Source organism: Chelonoidis abingdonii, chromosome 6, assembly GCF_003597395.2.
Source record: "Chelonoidis abingdonii isolate Lonesome George chromosome 6, CheloAbing_2.0, whole genome shotgun sequence".
Classification (NCBI taxonomy): Eukaryota; Metazoa; Chordata; order Testudines; family Testudinidae; genus Chelonoidis; species Chelonoidis abingdonii.
Window position 1 is genome coordinate 104,134,662 of NC_133774.1, and position 19,692 is coordinate 104,154,353.

The 19,692-nt window shown below is 41.2% G+C and overlaps 2 long non-coding RNA genes across 4 annotated transcripts in view; both read left to right on the forward strand.

Moving 5' to 3' along the window:
• The window catches only part of LOC116823191 (uncharacterized), a 36,708-nt gene extending 24,864 nt beyond the window's left edge, over positions 1 to 11,844 (forward strand). For 2 of the 3 annotated variants that reach the window (XR_012656150.1, XR_012656151.1), the window contains exon 3: positions 10,711 to 11,844. This is a non-coding gene — a long non-coding RNA (uncharacterized LOC116823191). Of the gene's footprint in view, positions 1 to 9,479; positions 9,584 to 10,710 lie in introns of all 3 variants that reach the window. The other variant, XR_012656152.1, reaches the window with a different exon arrangement.
• The window catches only part of LOC142047001 (uncharacterized), a 105,427-nt gene that overhangs the window by 39,901 nt on the left and 45,834 nt on the right, over positions 1 to 19,692 (forward strand). The gene's annotated exons all lie outside the window — the stretch shown is intronic.

Genomic DNA, 19,692 nt, shown 5'->3' on the forward strand with positions numbered 1-19,692 from the left:
AGTAAAGTGCTTTAGAATGGATGTTGGGAATGTAAGATACTATTTATTAATAACTCACAAAAACTAGCAAAAGTGTGTAAGGATCCATGCTTCTGTTGTTGATTTACAACATATTTAAAAATGTTATTCTTTTGAGAACTTCCTTGCTCCCATATATTGAAAGTACCTTAAGATTAAAAAAAGAAATCTAGCGGCTAGCTAGGCTGTGCACTTTTGCTGATGGGCTCTGATGGCTGTTATGTTTGTTTGGTAGAGGTTGTTTACAACACCTATACGATGGATTAATGGGTTTTGACTTCATATATTCGATGAGCAAATTTGAACTGAGTATAATTAGGAAGTGCTGTATTCTCCACTTTGCTGGCCTCTCCTGTCGGCTACTCTAATTACAGTGGGAGTGGGCTGCTGGGCTCTGATTACAAACAGAGAAGTTTTTGTTAGTAGAACTTCCCTCTTTTTATAAACCCGTAACCACTGGCTGGCAGGAGGCCCAATGAGCAATTGATAATTAAGCTTCTATTTAAGTGATTTTTAGTCTAAAGCCAATTGAGACATTCAGTGATCTGGCCACGGTACTGTACTTGAAGAATTTAAGGGGCAGGGTGGGGGAGGAGAACAAAAGGAAACCTTCCTGAATAAGGAGCCAATCATCAGGTGCCATCTCTGGCACTAACATTTAGTAACTGATGATTGCTGTAACTAGGGCCATTGAATCCTGCAAATATTATCCAGTAAATTTTAATTAGCACCCTGGGGATTGAAGAGTTTCAGAGTAAGCTCATGGGAGACTCCCCCAACCAGTGGCAAAGTGTGCTGAGTAATTTTAGATCAGCCTGCCTGTCAGAGTAGATCAGTGTCATCTTTCTGCTTATGCTGAGGAAAATGCACCTGCTTCTACATGGAAATAAGGTGCATTATCTGCCAATTTATGCTGCTTATTTTCAGTGCTGCCCGCATTTGACAAGTGGGAAATGTGAATGCATGGATTATTTATTCCTAAACCAGGGGAATGGGGAGAAGGTGAGATGAGGTGTGATGCACTAGCATTAAAGGGCACACCATAAATTTCCTAATTTAGTTTTTAAATAAACATGACATGGACTTTTACTAAAAGTTCAGAGTGGCATATACTTCTGCCTTAGATCTGTGGCAGATATGTTTTTTAGCGTAAAGAGGAAACGTAGTCATACGGGGACATCAGAAGTATGCAATAACACTGCTGAGACCAGAGCAAGCAATATTATATTATTTTTAATAGCCATCACTTTTCAAGAGCTCATAGATTTTTCATAACAAGTGGTCACACTAACATAGCTTCAGTTATCAAAGCTCTGAATCCAAGTCTTCACTGGCACTTATACAAAATGAACTGCAATGTATAACATTTAGCTACAGACATTGAATATATATAGCTATGTATGTGCTTTGAGTCTGGTTCTCTTACTTATACTGGTTTAAATCAGGAGTAACTTATTTGAAGCCCATGGCAGGCTGGGCTCTGATTTCAAATAGAGAGGGTTCCATTAGCCTACAGGTCTGAGGGGCCTGTCTTACAACTAATTCATAGATTGTAGGGCTGGAAGGGACCTCGAGAGGTCATAGAGTCCAGTCCCCTGCCCTCATGGCAGGACCAAATACTGTCTAGACCATCCCTGATAGACATTTATCTAACTTACTCTTAAATATCTCCAGAGATGGAGATTCCACAACCTCCCTAGGCAATTTATTCCAGTGTTTAACTACCCTGACAGTTAGGAACTTTTTCCTAATGTCCAACCTAAATCTCCCTTGCTGCAGTTTAAGCCCATTGCTTCTTGTTCTATCATTAGAGGCTAAGGTGAACAAGTTTTCTCCCTCCTCCTGATGACACCCTTTTAGATACCTGAAAACTGCTATCATGTCCCCTCTCAGTCTTCTCTTTTCCAAACTAAATAAACCCAATTCTTTCAGCCTTCCTTCATAGGTCATGTTCTCAAGACCTTTAATCATTCTTGTTGCTCTTCTCTGGACCCTCTCCAATTTCTCCACATCTTTCTTGAAATGCGGTGCCCAGAACTGGACACAATACTCCAGCTGAGGCCTAACCAGCGCAGAGTAGAGCGGAAGAATGACTTCTCGTGTCTTGTTTACAACACACCTGTTAATGCATCCCAGAATCACGTTTGCTTTTTTTGCAACAGTATCACACTGTTGACTCATATTTAGCTTGTGGTCCACTATGACCCCTAGATCTCTTTCTGCCATACTCCTTCCTAGACAGTCTCTTCCCATTCTGTATGTGTGAAACTGATTGTTCCTTCCTAAGTGGAGCACTTTGCATTTGTCTTTATTGAACTTCATCCGGTTTACCTCAGACCATTTCTCCAATTTGTCCAGATCATTTTGAATTTTGACCCTGTCCTCCAAAGCAGTTGCAATCCCTCCCAGTTTGGTATCGTCCGCAAACTTAATAAGCGTACTTTCTATGCCAACATCTAAGTCGTTGATGAAGATATTGAACAGAGCCGGTCCCAAAACAGATCCCTGCGGAACCCCACTTGTTATACCTTTCCAGCAGGATTGGGAGCCATTAATAACTACTCTCTGAGTACGGTTATCCAGCCAGTTATGCACCCACCTTATAGTAGCCCCATCTAAATTGTATTTGCCTAGTTTATCGATAAGGATATCATGCGAGACCGTATCAAATGCCTTACTAAAGTCTAGGTATACCACATCCACCGCTTCTCCCTTATCCACAAGACTCGTTATCCTATCAAAGAAAGCTATCAGATTGGTTTGACACGATTTGTTCTTTACAAATCCATGCTGGCTATTCCCTATCACCTTACCACCTTCCAAGTGTTTGCAGATGATTTCTTTAATTACTTGCTCCATTATCTTCCCTGGCACAGAAGTTAAACTAACTGGTCTGTAGTTTCCTGGGTTGTTTTTATTTCCCTTTTTATAGATGGGCACTATATTTGCCCTTTTCCAGTCTTCTGGAATCTCTCCCGTCTCCCATGACTTTCCAAAGATAATAGCTAGAGGCTCAGATACCTCCTCTATTAACTCCTTGAGTATTCTAGGATGCATTTCATCAGGCCCTGGTGACTTGCAGGCATCTAACTTTTCTAAGTGATTTTTAATTTGCTCTTTTTTTATTTTATCTTCTAAACCTACCCCCTTCCCATAAGCATTCACTATGTTAGACATTCCTTCAGACTTCTCAGTGAAGACCGAAACAAAGAAGTCATTAAGCATCTCTGCCATTTCCAAGTTTCCTGTTACTGTTTCTCCCTCCTCACTGAGCAGTGGGCCTACCCTGTCCTTGGTCTTCCTCTTGCTTCTAATGTATTGATAAAAAGTCTTCTTGTTTCCCTTTATTCCCATAGCTAGTTTGAGCTCATTTTGTGCCTTTGCCTTTCTAATCTTGCCACTGCATTCCTGGGTTGTTTGTCTATATTCATCCTTTGTAATCTGACCTAGTTTCCATTTTTTATATGACTCCTTTTTATTTTGTAGGTCATGCAAGATCTCGTGGTTAAGCCAAGGTGGTCTTTTGCCACATTTTCTATCTTTCCTACCCATCGGAATAGCTTGCTTTTGGGCCCTTAATAGTGTCCCTTTGAAAAACTGCCAACTCTCCTCAGTTGTTTTTCCCCTCAGTCTTGATTCCCATGGGACCTTACCTATCAGCTCTCTGAGCTTACCAAAATCCGCCTTCCTGAAATCCATGGTCTCTATTTTGCTGTACTCCCTTCTACCCTTCCTTAGAATTGCAAACTCTATGATTTCATGATCACTTTCACCCAAGCTTCCTTCTACTTTCAAATTCTCAACGAGTTCCTCCCTATTTGTTAAAATCAAGTCTAGAACAGCTTCCCCCCCAGCAGCTTTTTCAACCTTCTGGAATAAAAAGTTGTCTGCAATGCAGTCCAGGAACTTATTGGATAGTCTGTGCCCCGCGGTGTTATTTTCCCAACATATATCTGGATAGTTGAAGTCCCCCATCACCACCAAATCTTGGGCTTTGGATGATTTTGTTAGTTGTTTAAAAAAAGCCTCATCCACCTCTTCCACCTGGTTAGGTGGCATGTAGTAGACTCCTAGCATGACATCACCCTTGTTTTTTACCCCTTTTATCCTAACCCAGAGACTCTCAACACTTCCGTCTCCTATGTCCATCTCCACCTCAGTCCAAGTGTGTACATTTTTAATATATAAGGCAACACCTCTTCCCTTTTTCCCCGTCTATCCTTCCTGAGCAAACTATACCCATCCACACCAACATTCCAATCATGTGTATTATCCCACCAAGTTTCAGTGATGCCAACAATGTCATAGTTGTATTTATTTATTAGCATTTCCAGTTCTTCCTGCTTATTACCCATACTTCTCACATTTGTGTATAGGCATCTAAGATACTGATTTGATCTTGCCTCTCAGTTTTACCCTGACCCTCCTTTCTTTCTACCATTATAGTCCACGCTCCCTCCTATTTCTGACCCATCTCCCAGGTCTCCATGTTCTCCACTTACCTGTGGGTTTTGCAAGGAGTAAGGGATGATTTTGCAGAAGAGAGATGGAGCCAAATCTTCACCATGGCTCCATTGATTAATTGTCCTGTGGGGATTAATGATATCTACTGAACTGGTATCCAGCCTGTTCAATATAGAGACTAAACATAGTATTTCAAAAAGGTCAAGGGGCTATCCTCGGTAGTTTGAGGTAGATTTTCTACTTTGTTCCCCCAGTCCTGGGGAGTCCTCAGCAGGTGTAAAGCTAATTCCAACATCTACCTCTAGTAGCACTGGGGCTGGGAAGGAAGCATGGTTGGGGCACACTGTGCCCTGGCTCTCCCCATCTGATGCATAGCCCTTTCTGAGGCCGGTGCAGGGAATCCGAGAGCTATCATTTGTCGTTGGTTCTCCCACTAAGACCCTCTGTTGGCCTGCCTTGGGTGGCTGTGTGGAAGAGGGGAGCCATCCTTTATTAGGCTCAGACAAGCCAATCAAACTCCTATCCTGTCTTCTGGGGGCTCCTACATCCCAGTAGGGATTCAGGCAATGGACCTGCTGGGCTGCTTCCTCTCCCTTCACTGTGATGTACCAGGCAGCCAATGGGGGAGCTGTTCTACAACTGCAGAGAACAAAACAGCTGCTCAGAGTACTCCTTGCTCATAATAGCAGCCCTCAAGGGCCGTAGCAGCCTTGAGGGTCACAAGTTAGGTACCACTGATTTATTTGTATAACTCTATCATACATGGGTGGTGGTTTTGTTATATGTACCATGGTAGTGCCTAGAGGCCCCAAACAAGATAGAGTTGCTATTGCGCTAAGTGCTGTGCAAACAACTGGGGAGAAACGTCCTTGCCCTGAAAAGCATGCAATCTAAACAGACAAGGTAGACAAAACATTGGAAGGGAAAGGGAGGCACAGAGAAATGAAGTGACTTCCCCAAGATCACATAAGAGATCTGTGGCAGAGCCAGGAATAGAATCCAGGTCTCCTGACTCCTTGTACGGGTCCCCTAGACCATGCTGTGACACCTCAGTGTCTTGTAGTTCTATACATGCAGTTCAAAGATGGGTCCTTATAGTGTAGACTTCATAGGTAGTTCCTGGAGCCACATCCAAGGGCATCTAGCTTGAAAACTGCCATCTCTGCTAATATAGCAGTTACACAATTATTTCTTCTTTTTCTTAAAATGAGAAAATGATAGATATATAGAATTCCTAGATTTTTTTTAAATACAACAAAAAAAGATTATTGATATAGAAGCTACAGAATACACAATTCCTGCAAATGGTTGTGAAAAGGTTAAACAATTTTAAGAGCTTAGGCCTCTGGAGTGGGCAACATTCTTCAAAAAATGCTAAAGGAAGTGAAGACAGGAATTGGAGAAGCTTTATCTTATATTGTTACAAGTTCACTTAGTTCAGGAAAGATCCCTGAAGGCTTGGAGACCGGCCAGCATAATCCAATTATTAAAGAGGAGGCCTAGAGCCATACCAGGAAATTACAGACCAGTTAGTTTAACACCAATTGCAGGGAATGCCTATAGAAACTATTTTAGAGTTTCCAGGGAAATTGGAAAAAACACATTTAATCAAAATGAAGTAACATGCAGGGAAAGTCTGTCGTGCTGAGGAATGCTATGATTTCAGAGTCTACGATTTTTGCTCAGCTGTGTGATGTTTCACTTTCTTCCAGTTTATAGGCTTTTCTGTAGTGCTCATCGCCATAGTACCTGAGCCTATGTCTCTCTCTGCCCTGCTAGCTCTGCAATCTACTAAATGACTTTTTTTACAATAGTGGATAAGTGTGTCATTGGACCTTAAACCTATCTGCTATAATTACACCAATTATCTAGTATTGTCAAGCAGAACATTTTGTGTAGTGCCAGTAGGCCACCTGTCCCTGCTGACCTAAGTGTTTCCTTTCTGCTTGTAAAATTAGTTAGCACACTCTGGTAGATAGTATTTCCTTTTGAAGGGGCCAGTTCAGTGGGGCAGGATCAGGTAGTCTTGGTCTGACACGGCTAGGAAGAAAACAGGAGGAAAGAAGACAGAAAAAGAAGACATAAGAATGGCTATACTGGGTCAGACCAAAGGTCCATCCAGTCCAATATCCTGTCTACCAACAGTGGCCGATGCCAGGAGCCCCAGAGGGAGTGAACCTAACAAATAATGATCAAGCGATCTCTCTCTTGCCATCCATCTCCACCCTCAGACAAACAGAGGCTAGGGACACCCTTCCTTACCCATCCTGGATAATAGCCATTAATGGACTTAACTTGCATGAATTTATCTAGTTATAGTCCTAGCCTTCACAACCTCCTCAGGGAAGGAGTTCCGCAGATTGACTGTGTCTGTGTGAAGAAGAATGTCCTTTTATTAGTTTTAAACCTGCTGCCCATTGATTTCATTTGGTAGCCCCTAGTTCTTATATTATGGGAAGAAGTAAATAACTTTTCTTTATTCACTTCCTCCATACCACTCACGATTTTATATACCTCTATCATATCCCCCCTTAGTCTCCTCTTTTCCAAGCTGAAAAGTCCTAGCCTCTTTAATATCTCCTCATATGGGATCCGCTTCAAACCCCTAATCATTTCAGTTGCCCTTTTCTGAACTTTCTCTAATGCCAGTATATCTTTTTTGAGAAGAGGAGACCACATCTATACGCAGTATTCAAGATGTGGATGTACCATAGATTTATATAAAGGCAATAAGATATTCTCCATCTTATTCTCTATCGCTCTTTTTTAATGATTCCTAACATCCTGTTTGCTTTTTTGACTACTACTGCACACAGCGTGGACGTCTTCAGAGAACTATCCACGAGGACTCCAAGATCTCTTTCCTGATTAATTGTAGCTAAATAGCCCCCATCATACTGTATGTATAGTTGGGGTTATTTTTTTCCAATGTGCATTTCTTTACATTTATCCACGTTACATTTCATTTGCCATTTTGTTGCCCAATCACTTAGTTTTGTGAGATCTTTTTGAAGTTCTTCACAGTCTGCTTTGGTCTTACTAAACTGCTCAAGATAGTTATCATCTGCAAACTTTGCCACCTCATTGTTTACCCCTTTCTCCAGAACATTTATGAATAAATTGAACAGGATTGGTCCTTGAGGAACACGACTAGTTACCCCTCTCCGTTCTGAAAATTTACCATTTATTCCTACCCTTTGTTCCTGTCTTTTAAACAGTTCTCAATCCATGAAAGGATCTTCCCTCTTATTCCATGACAACTTAATTTATGTAAGAGCCTTTAGTGAGGGATCTTGTCAAAGGCTTTCTGGAAATCTAAGTACACTATGTCCACTCGATTCCTCTTGTCCATATGTTTGTTGACCCCTTCAAAAAACTCTAATAGATTAATCAGACCTGATTTCCCTTTACAGAAACCATGTTGACTATTACTCAACAATTTATGTTTTCTATGTGTCTGACAATTTTATTCTTTACTATTGTTTCAACTAATTTGCCCGGTACTGATGTTAGACTTACTGGTCTGTAATTGTCAGGATCACCTCTATAGCCCTTTTTAAATATTGACGTTACATTAGCTATCTTCCAGTCACTGGGTACAGAAACTGATTTAAAGGACAGATTACAAACCATAGTTAATAGTTCTGCAATTTCACATTTGAAGTCTTTCAAAGACAAATTGAAAGAGACTGGAGTAGCTGCCAGGTACCCAGCATCTCATAAGAGTCTGCAGCATCTGGACATACCTCCTGCACTAAGCAATGTCATCAGACCACAGCTAGGTATTAATGAAAGACCACTAGTAGTAGTATCGAGTCCCTGCTCTTTGCTCTTATACTTCTATTATCTTTTAGAACTAAATAACGCCAAACAGAAGTACCCAGTTCAATGCACGACATTTAACAATTGGGAAACTGAGGTTCAGCAAAGATGATAAACTTTCCCAAGGTCATAGACTAAGTCTGTGGCAGAGCAAAGATTAGAACATGAGTTTTATGATGTCTAATCCACTAGACTTCACTGTCCTTCAGAAAGATCACTGATATTCATTCAAATCACTGATTTTTTTTCACTATCTGTAAAATCAGGAAAATGTTTCCCTCTTAAATAATATTTATAAAGTGTAGAAGTGCAAAATAACAGTCATTCAGAGACAGTGATAGGAATAGAAACCAGAGCCTCTTGGCTCCTCATCTATGTTTAAATGAGACTATGGCACCACCACCTTTCCTGCTGGGATTTTTCAAAATTCACAACAAATTTTCACATGAAAGCAGATTCCCATTCTTCTTGAACACCCAGAGAATGATTTATTTTTTCACATTTTTTAATTGTTCCAATTTCACAGGTGTTTTTCCAAACTGAAACAGACAAATTTATAAGGAGAAGATTGGGAAGAAACCCTTCTTTTATGAATATCTTGCCCAGCTCTAACCATGACGCTTGTGCCTTGTGGCAAGATTTAGTTCTCTTTCATCTCTGAATGGTTGGTGTCAAGTCTAGTCTTGAAGAATTGGTAAGAGAAAACTAATACTGTTGTCACATGTACAATTGTGATAGTTGCTCTTTGTAGCTAAGTAAGGGCTAGGTCCCACTCTTACTGTTGGGAGCTATGGACCAGCAGTAAGAGCCCAGAGCTGTCTTACCAGCACAGGACAAAATAGACAAAGTAGGATATATTTGCACACTGCTCTCTGTGGTATACACAGTACCAGTTAGGAGCTCAGACCTTGCCTTCGTGGGGTGATGGTATGCTCATAAACTCTCTCAATGGGAATCCTGCTCTGCTACATGGGTGTGTTTGAAGTGGTGATGAGCATAAAAGCAGCTGTCCTACATCCAGTCATGCAATACTGGGTAAGATTTGGCCCAAACATATTTGTGATTTCCACCCCCTAAAAAAGGAATAAAAACAAAAAAGCTATTTTCTCCAAATACGGATAGTTCTGGTAATCAAAATCTTCGTGAGATATTTTCACATTGGAGAACTTTCACAGGGTCATCATACTATATGCTGAAGCAGCCCTTGAAACAGAGACCTGGTCTACCAGACAGCTGTGTCTGCAGCCATTCTGAAAAATGAATATAGATGTCAGTGAAAGTAGGTCTCTTTATTACTCACTGAAATGCTTTCTTAAAAAAAAAGTTTAATGGTAAAAGATAAGTTAAAAGCACTGTATTGTATATTGTTGGAGGGGACGGGTCTAAAGCAAAGGTCAACCCAGGAGTATAATGACATCAGGATGGGCCCTCACAAAGAACAATAGAGCGCTACGCACAATTCCATGAATTCAGCACTTGCTTACCCCTACAAATTGATCAGTTTAGCTCCCTCTCCCACCGAAATTCATCAGTTACCCTCTCTCCCATTATCTCTCAATGCTGGTGTCATAAACAGATGGTTAAGGGTTAATGCCTCTTTTACCTATAAAGGGTTAAAAAGTTCACCTAGCCTAGCTAACACCTGACCAGAAGGACCAATGGGGGAACAAGATATTTCAAAAGGAAGGAGGGAAGTTTTTCCTTTGTTTAGAGTTTCAGTTTCAGCCGGAGTGAAAAAGATCAAGGAATTAGTCTCTTATCAGAGTAGTAAGTTTTAGAAAGGAATAAATAGGTTTATGTTTATTTCTTTGTAACCTGTCTTATGCAATTAGAGGAGAATCAAATTGGGTATATTTTTGTGTAACTAAATTTGTGCCCAGGGGAACATCCTCTGTGTTTTGAATCTGTTGTCTGTGAGAGGTAGCTGGTATGCTAATCTCTCCCAGAGGATTTTCTTTTACCTTTCTTTTCTTTAATTAAAAGCCTTTTTTCTTAATACCTGATTGATTTTTCCTTGTTTTTAGATCCAAGGGATTGGATCTGGACTCACCAGGGAATTGGTGAAGGAGGGGAAAGTTTTGGGGGGAAAAGGAGTGATCCAGAGGCTGAAAATTCTGGATGGTGGTGGCGATACCAGATCTAAGCTGGTAATTAAGCTTAGAATGTCCATGCAGGTCCCCACATCTGTACCCTAAAGTTCAGAGAGGGGAAGGAACCTTGACAGCTGGTTCTCAGAAGTTCAGACTCAGGTCTTCACGGCCATGTGGCTGTAGTGTCCTGTTCAGTTCTCCTCTGGACTGAGCCGCCTCAGCGATGTGCTGCCTCATACATTTTTAAGGCCAAAAGTGATTATCTAGTCTGTACTGCTACTGATTGCAATGTCTTGTTCCTCTTTTCCCATGCCAGGTTCCTGAAGCTCTTCTCATCCTGGTGGCTACAGCGGCTGGCTCAACTCTCTCGCAGCGCAATACCCCTTAAGTACAGCTACATGGCTTCTCTCTTCATGACTGCTCCATTTCTCTTGGTGGATGTACGGATCCTCCTGGCATACAGGAGTGGAATTTATATCCTTGACATTGCTCAGACACTTTCTTGACTGAAGGAAATTATGCGTGCGTGCGTGTGTGTGTGTGTGTGTGTAGTTCTGCCCTTACTGCAAATGAGAGTGAATTGCAAGCTGGGAGAAATGAGAGCAATTCACAGATGTATTGACTGCAGAGAACATGTGACTTAAGCCATTGAAAACAAATTAAATGAGAATCAAAACTGCCACTCCATGTTTAGTTCATCCTGCTATGTCTGTTACACCAGATACATAGGGCCAGAGTCAATGCAAAGGGCTAGAGCAGCTGGAAATCTGCTTGGAAGGTGGGCAGCTATAGTGTGAAGAGCATGCAACCTCCTTGTCACTGGAGGGATCTGTGGTATAGGAGGGGTTATGGTTAGGATTTCTGGGAGATGCGTTTGATTCAGGGCATCTCAGACCTTCTGCAGTGTGGGGCAAAAGAAATACTCTTTCAACACAGGTTAGTTAACCCAATTATAAACATCAGTTCGCATCTATTGTAGACAGTGTAGAGAGACACTAAAGCTGACAAGCTACCATGCTTTTAAATACCACTGCCTTTGTCTACACTAGGTGTAGAGTGGTATTTAAAATGTGTTTCGTTAAATACGTTAACATGCTTGCATATAAATGGACCCTCCAAAACCATACTGAGGCATGTTGATAGGACTGCGTAGGAAGACATGTAGTGAGGCTACCTATACCTGCTTGTAGATAAGTGGAGGGCTTCTTTCCTCTGGTGGTTTTAATCCAACACCTTACATAAAGAGCAATAGATTCACAAAGAAGAAACGTGTGTGTATGTGTGTGATATCACAGTAACTTCAAGAGGAGTTTGCTTAAACACAAGCAGTTTTCAAACTACTTTACAATACAAAGACTTAAAACTATCCATGCATTATGAACGCATGTAACATGATTTGTTATGTTAGTAAAATTTTACTGTCTCGTACAGTTGCCGACATTAAAGCTGCATTTTAGATTTTGTGTCACTTAGTTAAAACACCACTTTGGGTGACGTTGAGGTAACCAGAAAAACACAATGAGTTATCAGGATGTATTTTGAGGAAACAAATTGTTACTGTGTGACATGCTTCTTGCTGTAGCAGAACAGGGTGAAAACTTTGCATTTAAACAGAAAGCTTCAAGTTTGAACTTTCTGAAAGTTTCCCAACACAAAAATCACCAACTTTCTCACTCCTTCCAGCTTTAACAAGGGTTTGCCAGCAGAACTTCCTTTGATGTTAGTGAAAATGAAATTTTAGGTTTTAAGGTAAGGCAGGAATTTTTTAACTTTATGAAAATTCAATCAATTCAATCAATCAGCATCTGTTAATTTTCAATTATCATGGCCAAAAAATCCATTTCCATAAAATCAATAGCAGTTTTCCTTGGAGAAAACTGTTTTTCCACTAAGACCAATATTTGAGAGACAGATTCGTTCTGCTTGTAAAACACTGTAAAATCCAAAAGGCATCAGTTTTGCTTTTGATCAGAAACATTTCTTATGGCTCTATTTGCTCTACGTTGCACAAGCCAAATCCAAGGTGATCAGCTGTGTTCAGTCACATAACAAACCTTTTCAAAAAGGGGAAGGAGTTCAAGCCCTATAAACAAAATAAAGCCTTCAGATTTAATCTCTTTTAAAAAAGTGCTGTGACTTCACAGTATTTGTTTTTTTCTTGATTGTTTTAGACTAAGGAAAATGATTAAATTTTAAACTAATTATAAACAATGTCTTGCAAAATAATACACATTCAACTAATTGTCATTTAGAAGTTCAGAGTTAACTGTTCCATATCTACTATCTCTCTTAGGCACTTATTGTTGTGGTATCAGATCTTAAAACTCTCAAAACGCTTTACTGAGGTTGTTAGTAGTATCAGCATTGTATAAATGGAGAAACTAGGAAACAGTGAGGTTCAGGGCTTGTCTACGCTTAATACACTACAGCAGCAGCACAGCTGCAGGCCTGCATGTGCATTGCTGTAGTGCTTCAGTGTAGACAGTACCTATGCCGATGGGAGGGGTTCTCTCATTGACTCAAGTAATCTTTGTCCCCAAGAGGCTGTTGGTAGGTCAAAGAAAGAGTTCTTCATTGTTAGTTAGGTAGGCATAGCTACATCTCTCAAGGGTGTGGGTTTTTTCACACTTCTGTGAGAGGCAACTATGCTAATATAAGTTCTCACTGTAGACCAGTGCTAAATGGCTTGTGTAGTCACACAGCAAATTAATGGTAGAGTTGAGTTGAGTTGATTAAAGTAATCTGACTCCCTGCTTATGTGACATCTATAGTGCTAGTGCGTGCTCATTCCACAGAAGTTTATTTACTAAACAAGACTGGTCACCAAGTCTTCTCCATAGAAAAATAAGACACTGACTGACCAGGTGCCAGCTCTTGTCAGGGATTTAGGCCTCAGCCGAGCCCTGGGAAATTCATTGCTGGAAGCCAATCTGTTTCACGTGTGTGTTAGTATGGTTAAGTTGGGTACTGGACTTATACCAATGCATTTAGAATTTATATCATACTTGTCAATTGCTACATGCGTATAATTTCTTGAATACATACTAGTAGGTAATATTTGAGTTTTTGCTTTGTAACGGCAAAAAATGTTTGCTCTGAAACGGTGAACCCAGTCAGGAGGAATCATCTCCTGCCCATCAAGAAGGTCTATCAAACTAAGTGGGCCATTGTGGGACATCATACAAACACTTTATTAATTGTTCCTTGCACCCATGAAGAGGCTACATTCAAAAGGGCTCATCTCATCAGCTTGGATTCTGGAAGAAGGAAACGAAAAATGTTCTTGTCAGCTATTTTTATCTCTTTTGCTGTTTTGATCTCATAGGGCCAATGCTATGAAAGAGAAGCAGGGATCCCCAGGGTCAACCTGCATTAGCCCGTAAAGATACTCAGAGGTGGCAGATTACTACAACTCTGTCATTTTTGAAACCGTAAACTGTTACTCATTTGTCTGTAAGTTTGCCTGTTTCAACTTTGTAATAACTCTCTCTCATTTCTTTTCTTAGTTAACAAATGCTTAGATAGTTTATTATAGGACTGGTTACAAGCATTGTTTTTCAGTGTGACATCTAAGGTGAAAATTGACCTGGGGTAAGTGACTGACTGGTCCTTTAGGACTGGGTGTAACCTGAATATTGTTTGGACTTTTGCTGTAAAATGACCATCTGTTACTAAGTCCAGCTTGCGGGATGGCAAGAAAGACTGGAATGTTGAAGAGGACTGTCTGACTCCATGGTAAGACTGTTACGGTGCTTTAGGAGTTCACACTGGTAAAATCTAATTATTGAACATACACCCCCTTTGGGTCTCTGCCCTGCTTCTTAACAATCTGCCCTGAGGTTGGCATTCATTGTCGTGAGCCACTACAGATGGCATGACGAAGACAGTTGTTAAAAGGGAACATATCTTAACCTCAAAGCCAGTGTTTAACACTGTGGTTTAAGTAAAAAGGTTGAGGCTTGTTCTTCTACCTGTTAGACCGATGATAGGTGTCAGATGGAAAAACAATGTAGCCAAAATAAATTCTCCTAGTCCCTGATCATGAGCTCTAAATAGCCATCAAACAGCTTCTTATTTAGATGCCATGAAAGGGGTAAAAAAGTGAGAAACCATTACTGAATCACCAGGGAAGCAGGTAGACTTGAAGCAATGAGTAAGTGAACAACGTGCAGTACAGAGCAAGTGTTATAAGAGATTGTTCAGTCATAAAATCCTCAGGGAAAAGACCATGAGGTATCTAGTTTGTTCTTAATACTGTCTTCACTAGTGTTCTCTCTTAGTTTTATTTTTATTGACAATTCAATGGCAAAGTGAGCCTCCCAATATGTCACCATTCATTGTATTCAGTAACTGTTTCTGCAGCCCTTACTCAGACTTATTCATGCAATTAATCCCATCACTATCAATGGATTTACTCATGTGAGTAGTTCTTGTTATGACAAAAAACAGCTGGTGGGTGGTAATCTTATAAATATATTTGGCTATGAGTCAGAAAGCATCTCTACTTAGGATAGTACTTAAGTGCATGCTTAAGTCCTATTGAAGTCAATGGGATTTGAGCATAAGTTCAAAGTAATTCGGGACTGCATTTAGACACATACTTAGGGATGGCTCTACACACATGCTTAAGTTCTTCCATGGATCAGGGCCATATCTTGTAACCATTTTATAAAGTCCACTGAGTGATTTAGGGTCTGTGGACGGCAAGGAGGGATATAAACAGCATTTATTAGTACACGCGGCTGTTTGTTTTGCATATGAAAAGCAAACCTTTTGCAAGGAAAAAAGAAAACTACTATGTTAGCTTTATCCCAAACTTAGTTCTCTCAAGGATTTCTACTTTGGAGCAAATATTGATTCCTATGGCCATAGACAGAGGTTTAGTTTGTTTGTTCTGCTTTACCTCAAGCTGCCTGATCCCTGTGTATATTATATTCCACAAGTCCAAGACTTCTTTGCTAGCAGTATTGAGAAAGTTCTGGAGGTTTTCAGGAGAAAGAGGCAGGCATCACCCAGGAGCCACAGGGATAAATCCCTTAGTCTTTCTATATTGTATAGATTACTTGCTTTTCCTGCCTTCCATTGTATTAGTTAAGACAAGTGAGACCACCTGGGGCAAACTACACGTGCCTCCTGGAATAAAAATGGCATTACTTGGCCATAAATGTCTAGATAGGAAAAGGTTAAGAAAAATAAGAAGGTTGTTCTCGGTTAGCATCAAAGGGGATGCACTAGAGACCAAACATAGTGAACAATTCACTGACAACAGTCCAAATGTAGGAGCTGATAGTACCAGTCTCAACAAAGGTTCTTACAGTCTAAGCCATTTCTAATCCTCATTCGACACAGAGAAAGACAAGTTGAAATGGCAAGATAAATACACTGTCTCAATATTAACCATTTACAATAACTTTAAAAGTTTTGCAAAATTTATGCTGGAAATTAAGCTACAGAACAAAATATACTTAGCCACATTCAGGCATATGAGGATTCTATAACACACGTTTCATTGTTACAGAGGATTCTGTAGATGACAATAGTAACAGTCCCAGTTCATATATAACAACACATGGCAGTTTTCATCCTCATTAAGCTTTGCAGGCCCTGGGCCTGATTTTCCACTGCCTTGCACCTACTTTGGTCCTTTACAGCTGTGCAAAAGGCGTTTAAAATGCAATCAGATCCCAACTGATACCCTTTTACCAGTACTTTACCCTGGTCTAAACGGTTACACAGAGTGCAAGCCAGCAGAGAATCAGGACCGTTAAAAACTGATGTTAACAAGCCCTGTTTGTTTTGATGCACTCTGCAGTGCTGACCCACACTCCTCTGTCAAATTTATCTAAATGCAGTTTAAAAATAAATTGAATATTTTTGGAAAATCTCTCATACACAAAACAGCAGAACAAAGATGATGCCATTGTCTTCAAGTTTCTTGTTTTTGTAGTCTTATTTTGTACTGATCTCTTCAGTCCTTTAACTACCTCATATTGTCTTTTCCTAAGCAATGTCTAGGTTGGACTATATGATCTTGGGAGCATATGTACAAATTACCTTTCCTTCCTGGTGCATTGTGCAACTGATTAGTTAATACTAATCTCTGCAATACCCCTGAGGAGTAGAAAAGGCCCCAGTCCTGTGAGCAGCTTCCAAGGAGCCCTGTGCCCATGGGACTTTGCAGGGACACAGTAGTCTGCCTGCATGGAGAACTTTGTAATTTCAAGACTAACATTACAGGTGGACAAGTTCAGACAGTGCTCAGTATATCTAGGAATAGAACTCTGAAAGTACTGGAGGGGGAGTCAGGAACGAACTGTACCTCTCCCCAAATAAAATAATAGTGGTTGGACTGAGGTGAATTTTTAGGCTTCATTATATTACAACCCCTAAACCAACCTATATTGGGTAACAGTGAAATATAACTCTCTTTTCTTCAATGCCATATCAAAGTAAGACTTGAATTTGAATTTTCTGCAATAAAATGTAAAGAAAGTGGCCAGGATTAACACAGCTGGTAATCTTAGCTGCTTGCCATCCACTGTACAGTTGGAGCATATATGGTATGATACTTTGTTCTGACAGAGCTCGGGTGACTGACATGAGAATGGTTCTATCTTCTGAAAATGTACAACACAGAATATGCTTCCAAATGAATTATTCATTCAAAGCTTCTACCAAAAGAAACAAGTTGCCTTTGATTCAAGGAGGATTATGATGACTGGGATGATGTTTAATAGACACAGGTGTGATGTTAAGCTTGAAAGGAAGGTGAAGTAACAGTTACTAAATAAATGCCAGGCTACTTAAAAACACAATGACAAATTAATTTAAAAATTGTTACGAGAATAACATTTTTATAAGTGATACCAGTGAATTTAGAAATATGTAGTAAAGGAAGAAACAAAAGACCCTAGAAAATCATCTTCACATTTAAAATGCAGTAGAAATAGTTAACACTTTAAAATAGTGGTGCATTCATTTATCAGACTTACAAGGAATACATCACACCTCCATGAGGAAACTTCAGGGCAAAAAAGAAAGGAATAAGAATTATTATTAAATTTAATTTTATTTCAGGCATTGGCAGAGTGAATGCATTCAAGTACATAGCATCCAATATATTGGAAGAGATGCATTTTACTCATGGACGTGCAAATCATCAAAACCGTTAAGCCCATCCCTGTTCAGCAAAGCAACTAGGTAATAATTTGTGACTGCTAATGACAAGAGTTGTCTTTTTTGATCAGGGCCGTTGTCAAGGTTTCTTTCCCCACTTTGAACTTTAGAGTGCAGATGTGGGGACCTGCACGAACACTTCCAAGCTTAATTACTAGCTTAGATCTTGTATGCTGCCACCAGCCAGAAATTCAGTGTCTGGCACACTCCCTGTCCCCCACCCCTACTTTCCCCTCCCTGGGCTGCCTTGAGAGGCTTCACCAATTCCCTGGTGAACACAGATTTAAACTCCTTGGATTTTAAAACAAGGAGGAATTAACCATTCCCCCCTCCTTTCCCCCCACCAATCCCTGGTGACTTCAGACCCAATCCCCTTGGATCTTAAAACAAGGAAAATCAATCAGATTCTTAAAAAGAAAGCTTTTAATTAAAGAAAAGGTAAAAATTATCTCTGTAAAATCAGGATGGAAAATGCTTTGCAGGGTACTCAGATTCATATAGACCAGAGGGACCCCCACAGCCTTAGATTCAAAGTTACGGCAAACAGAGGTAAAAATCCTTCCAGCAAAAAGAAACATTCACAAGTTGAGAAAACAAACATAAGACTAATCCACCTTGCCTGTCTATTACTTACAATTTTGAAACATGAGAGACTGATTCAGAAAGATTTGGAGAACCTGGATGTACGTCTGGTCCCACTTAGCCCCAAGAGCAAACAACAAACCAAACAAACAGCACAAACAAAGACTTCCCTCCACCAAGATTTGAAAGTATCTTGTCCCCCTATTGGTCCTCTGGTCAGGTGTCAGCCAGGTTTACGGAGCTTCTTAACCCTTTGCAGGTAAAAGAGACATTAATCCTTAACTATCTGTTTATGACAGCCGTAAGCTGCCCTTTTTCAGGAAGTGATTGTGTTCTGCTCTCCCAAAGGGAAGGCAATAGTGGGCCCAGAGCTGCCCTCCATGCTTTTTACTGGTCAACAAGGATGAAGATTGAACTTGCAGGTAGGGTTGACAAGCATCCAGTTTTCGACCAGAACGCCTGGTTGAAAAGGGACCCAGCGGCTTCAGTCAGCACTACCAACTGGGCCATTAAAAGTCTGGTTGGTGGTGCAAGTGGGGACCTGGGGCTAAGGCAGGCTCCCTGCCTGCCCAAGCTCTGCACAGCTCCCAGAAGCAGCCGCCAGGTCCCTCTGGCGCCTAGGTGCTGGGGTGGCCATGGACTGGGAGGCTCCATGCACTCCCACTGCCCAAGAACCCAGCTCTGCAGCTCCCATTAGCCAGGAACCATGACCAAAGGGAGCCCGTGCACCTACAGGCCACAGGGACTTGGCAGCCGTTTCCTTTGAGTCATGGTAAGTACAGCTGGGACTCTGCATGCCCTCCCGCACCCCAACTCCCTGCCCTCTGTCTGGAGTCTTCTCCCGTATCCCAAATCCTTCTGCCCCTGCCCTCCCCCAGAGCCCACCTCCCCCCAGCTGGAGCTCTGACCCCATGCCCCAGCCTGGAACCGACTCCTGTACCCCAAGCTTCTCATCCCTGGCCCCAGCCAGAGCCCACACCCGCGCCTGCACTCTAAACCCCTCTGCCCCAGCCCAGAGCCTGCTCCTGCATCCCAAACCCTTCATCCCTGGCCTCACTCCAGAGCCTGCACCCCCAGCCCAGAGCCCATGCCCCTTCCTACACCTCAACCGCCTGCCCCAGCCCAGTGAAAGTGAGTGAGGGTGGGGAAGAGTGAATGACAGAGGGAGGGTGAATGGAACAAGCAGGGGCCTCAGAGAACAGGCAAGGCATGGTTGGGGCCCCAGAATGGGTGGGGCGGGGTGTTTTGTGTGATTAGAAAGTTGGCAATCCTACTTGCAGGTGGTTAGATGAAGCTCTCAATCCTCTGTCTCACTGAATGACATGAGACATTTACCAATGGTACAGCAGCAGCCAAAAAGCTCAGGATATACTTTGTTTCCCATAAAGAAGGTGTTAAGCTGTTCACAGGAAGTAAAATTCAGTCTGGAAGAGTGGAGGTATTTTAGATTCATCAGTCTGCCCAGCGCTCTGAAGAATTAAACTTGAAATTCCTTGGACTGTGATGGAAGAAAATAATTTTTTAGGGCTTGTCTATACAA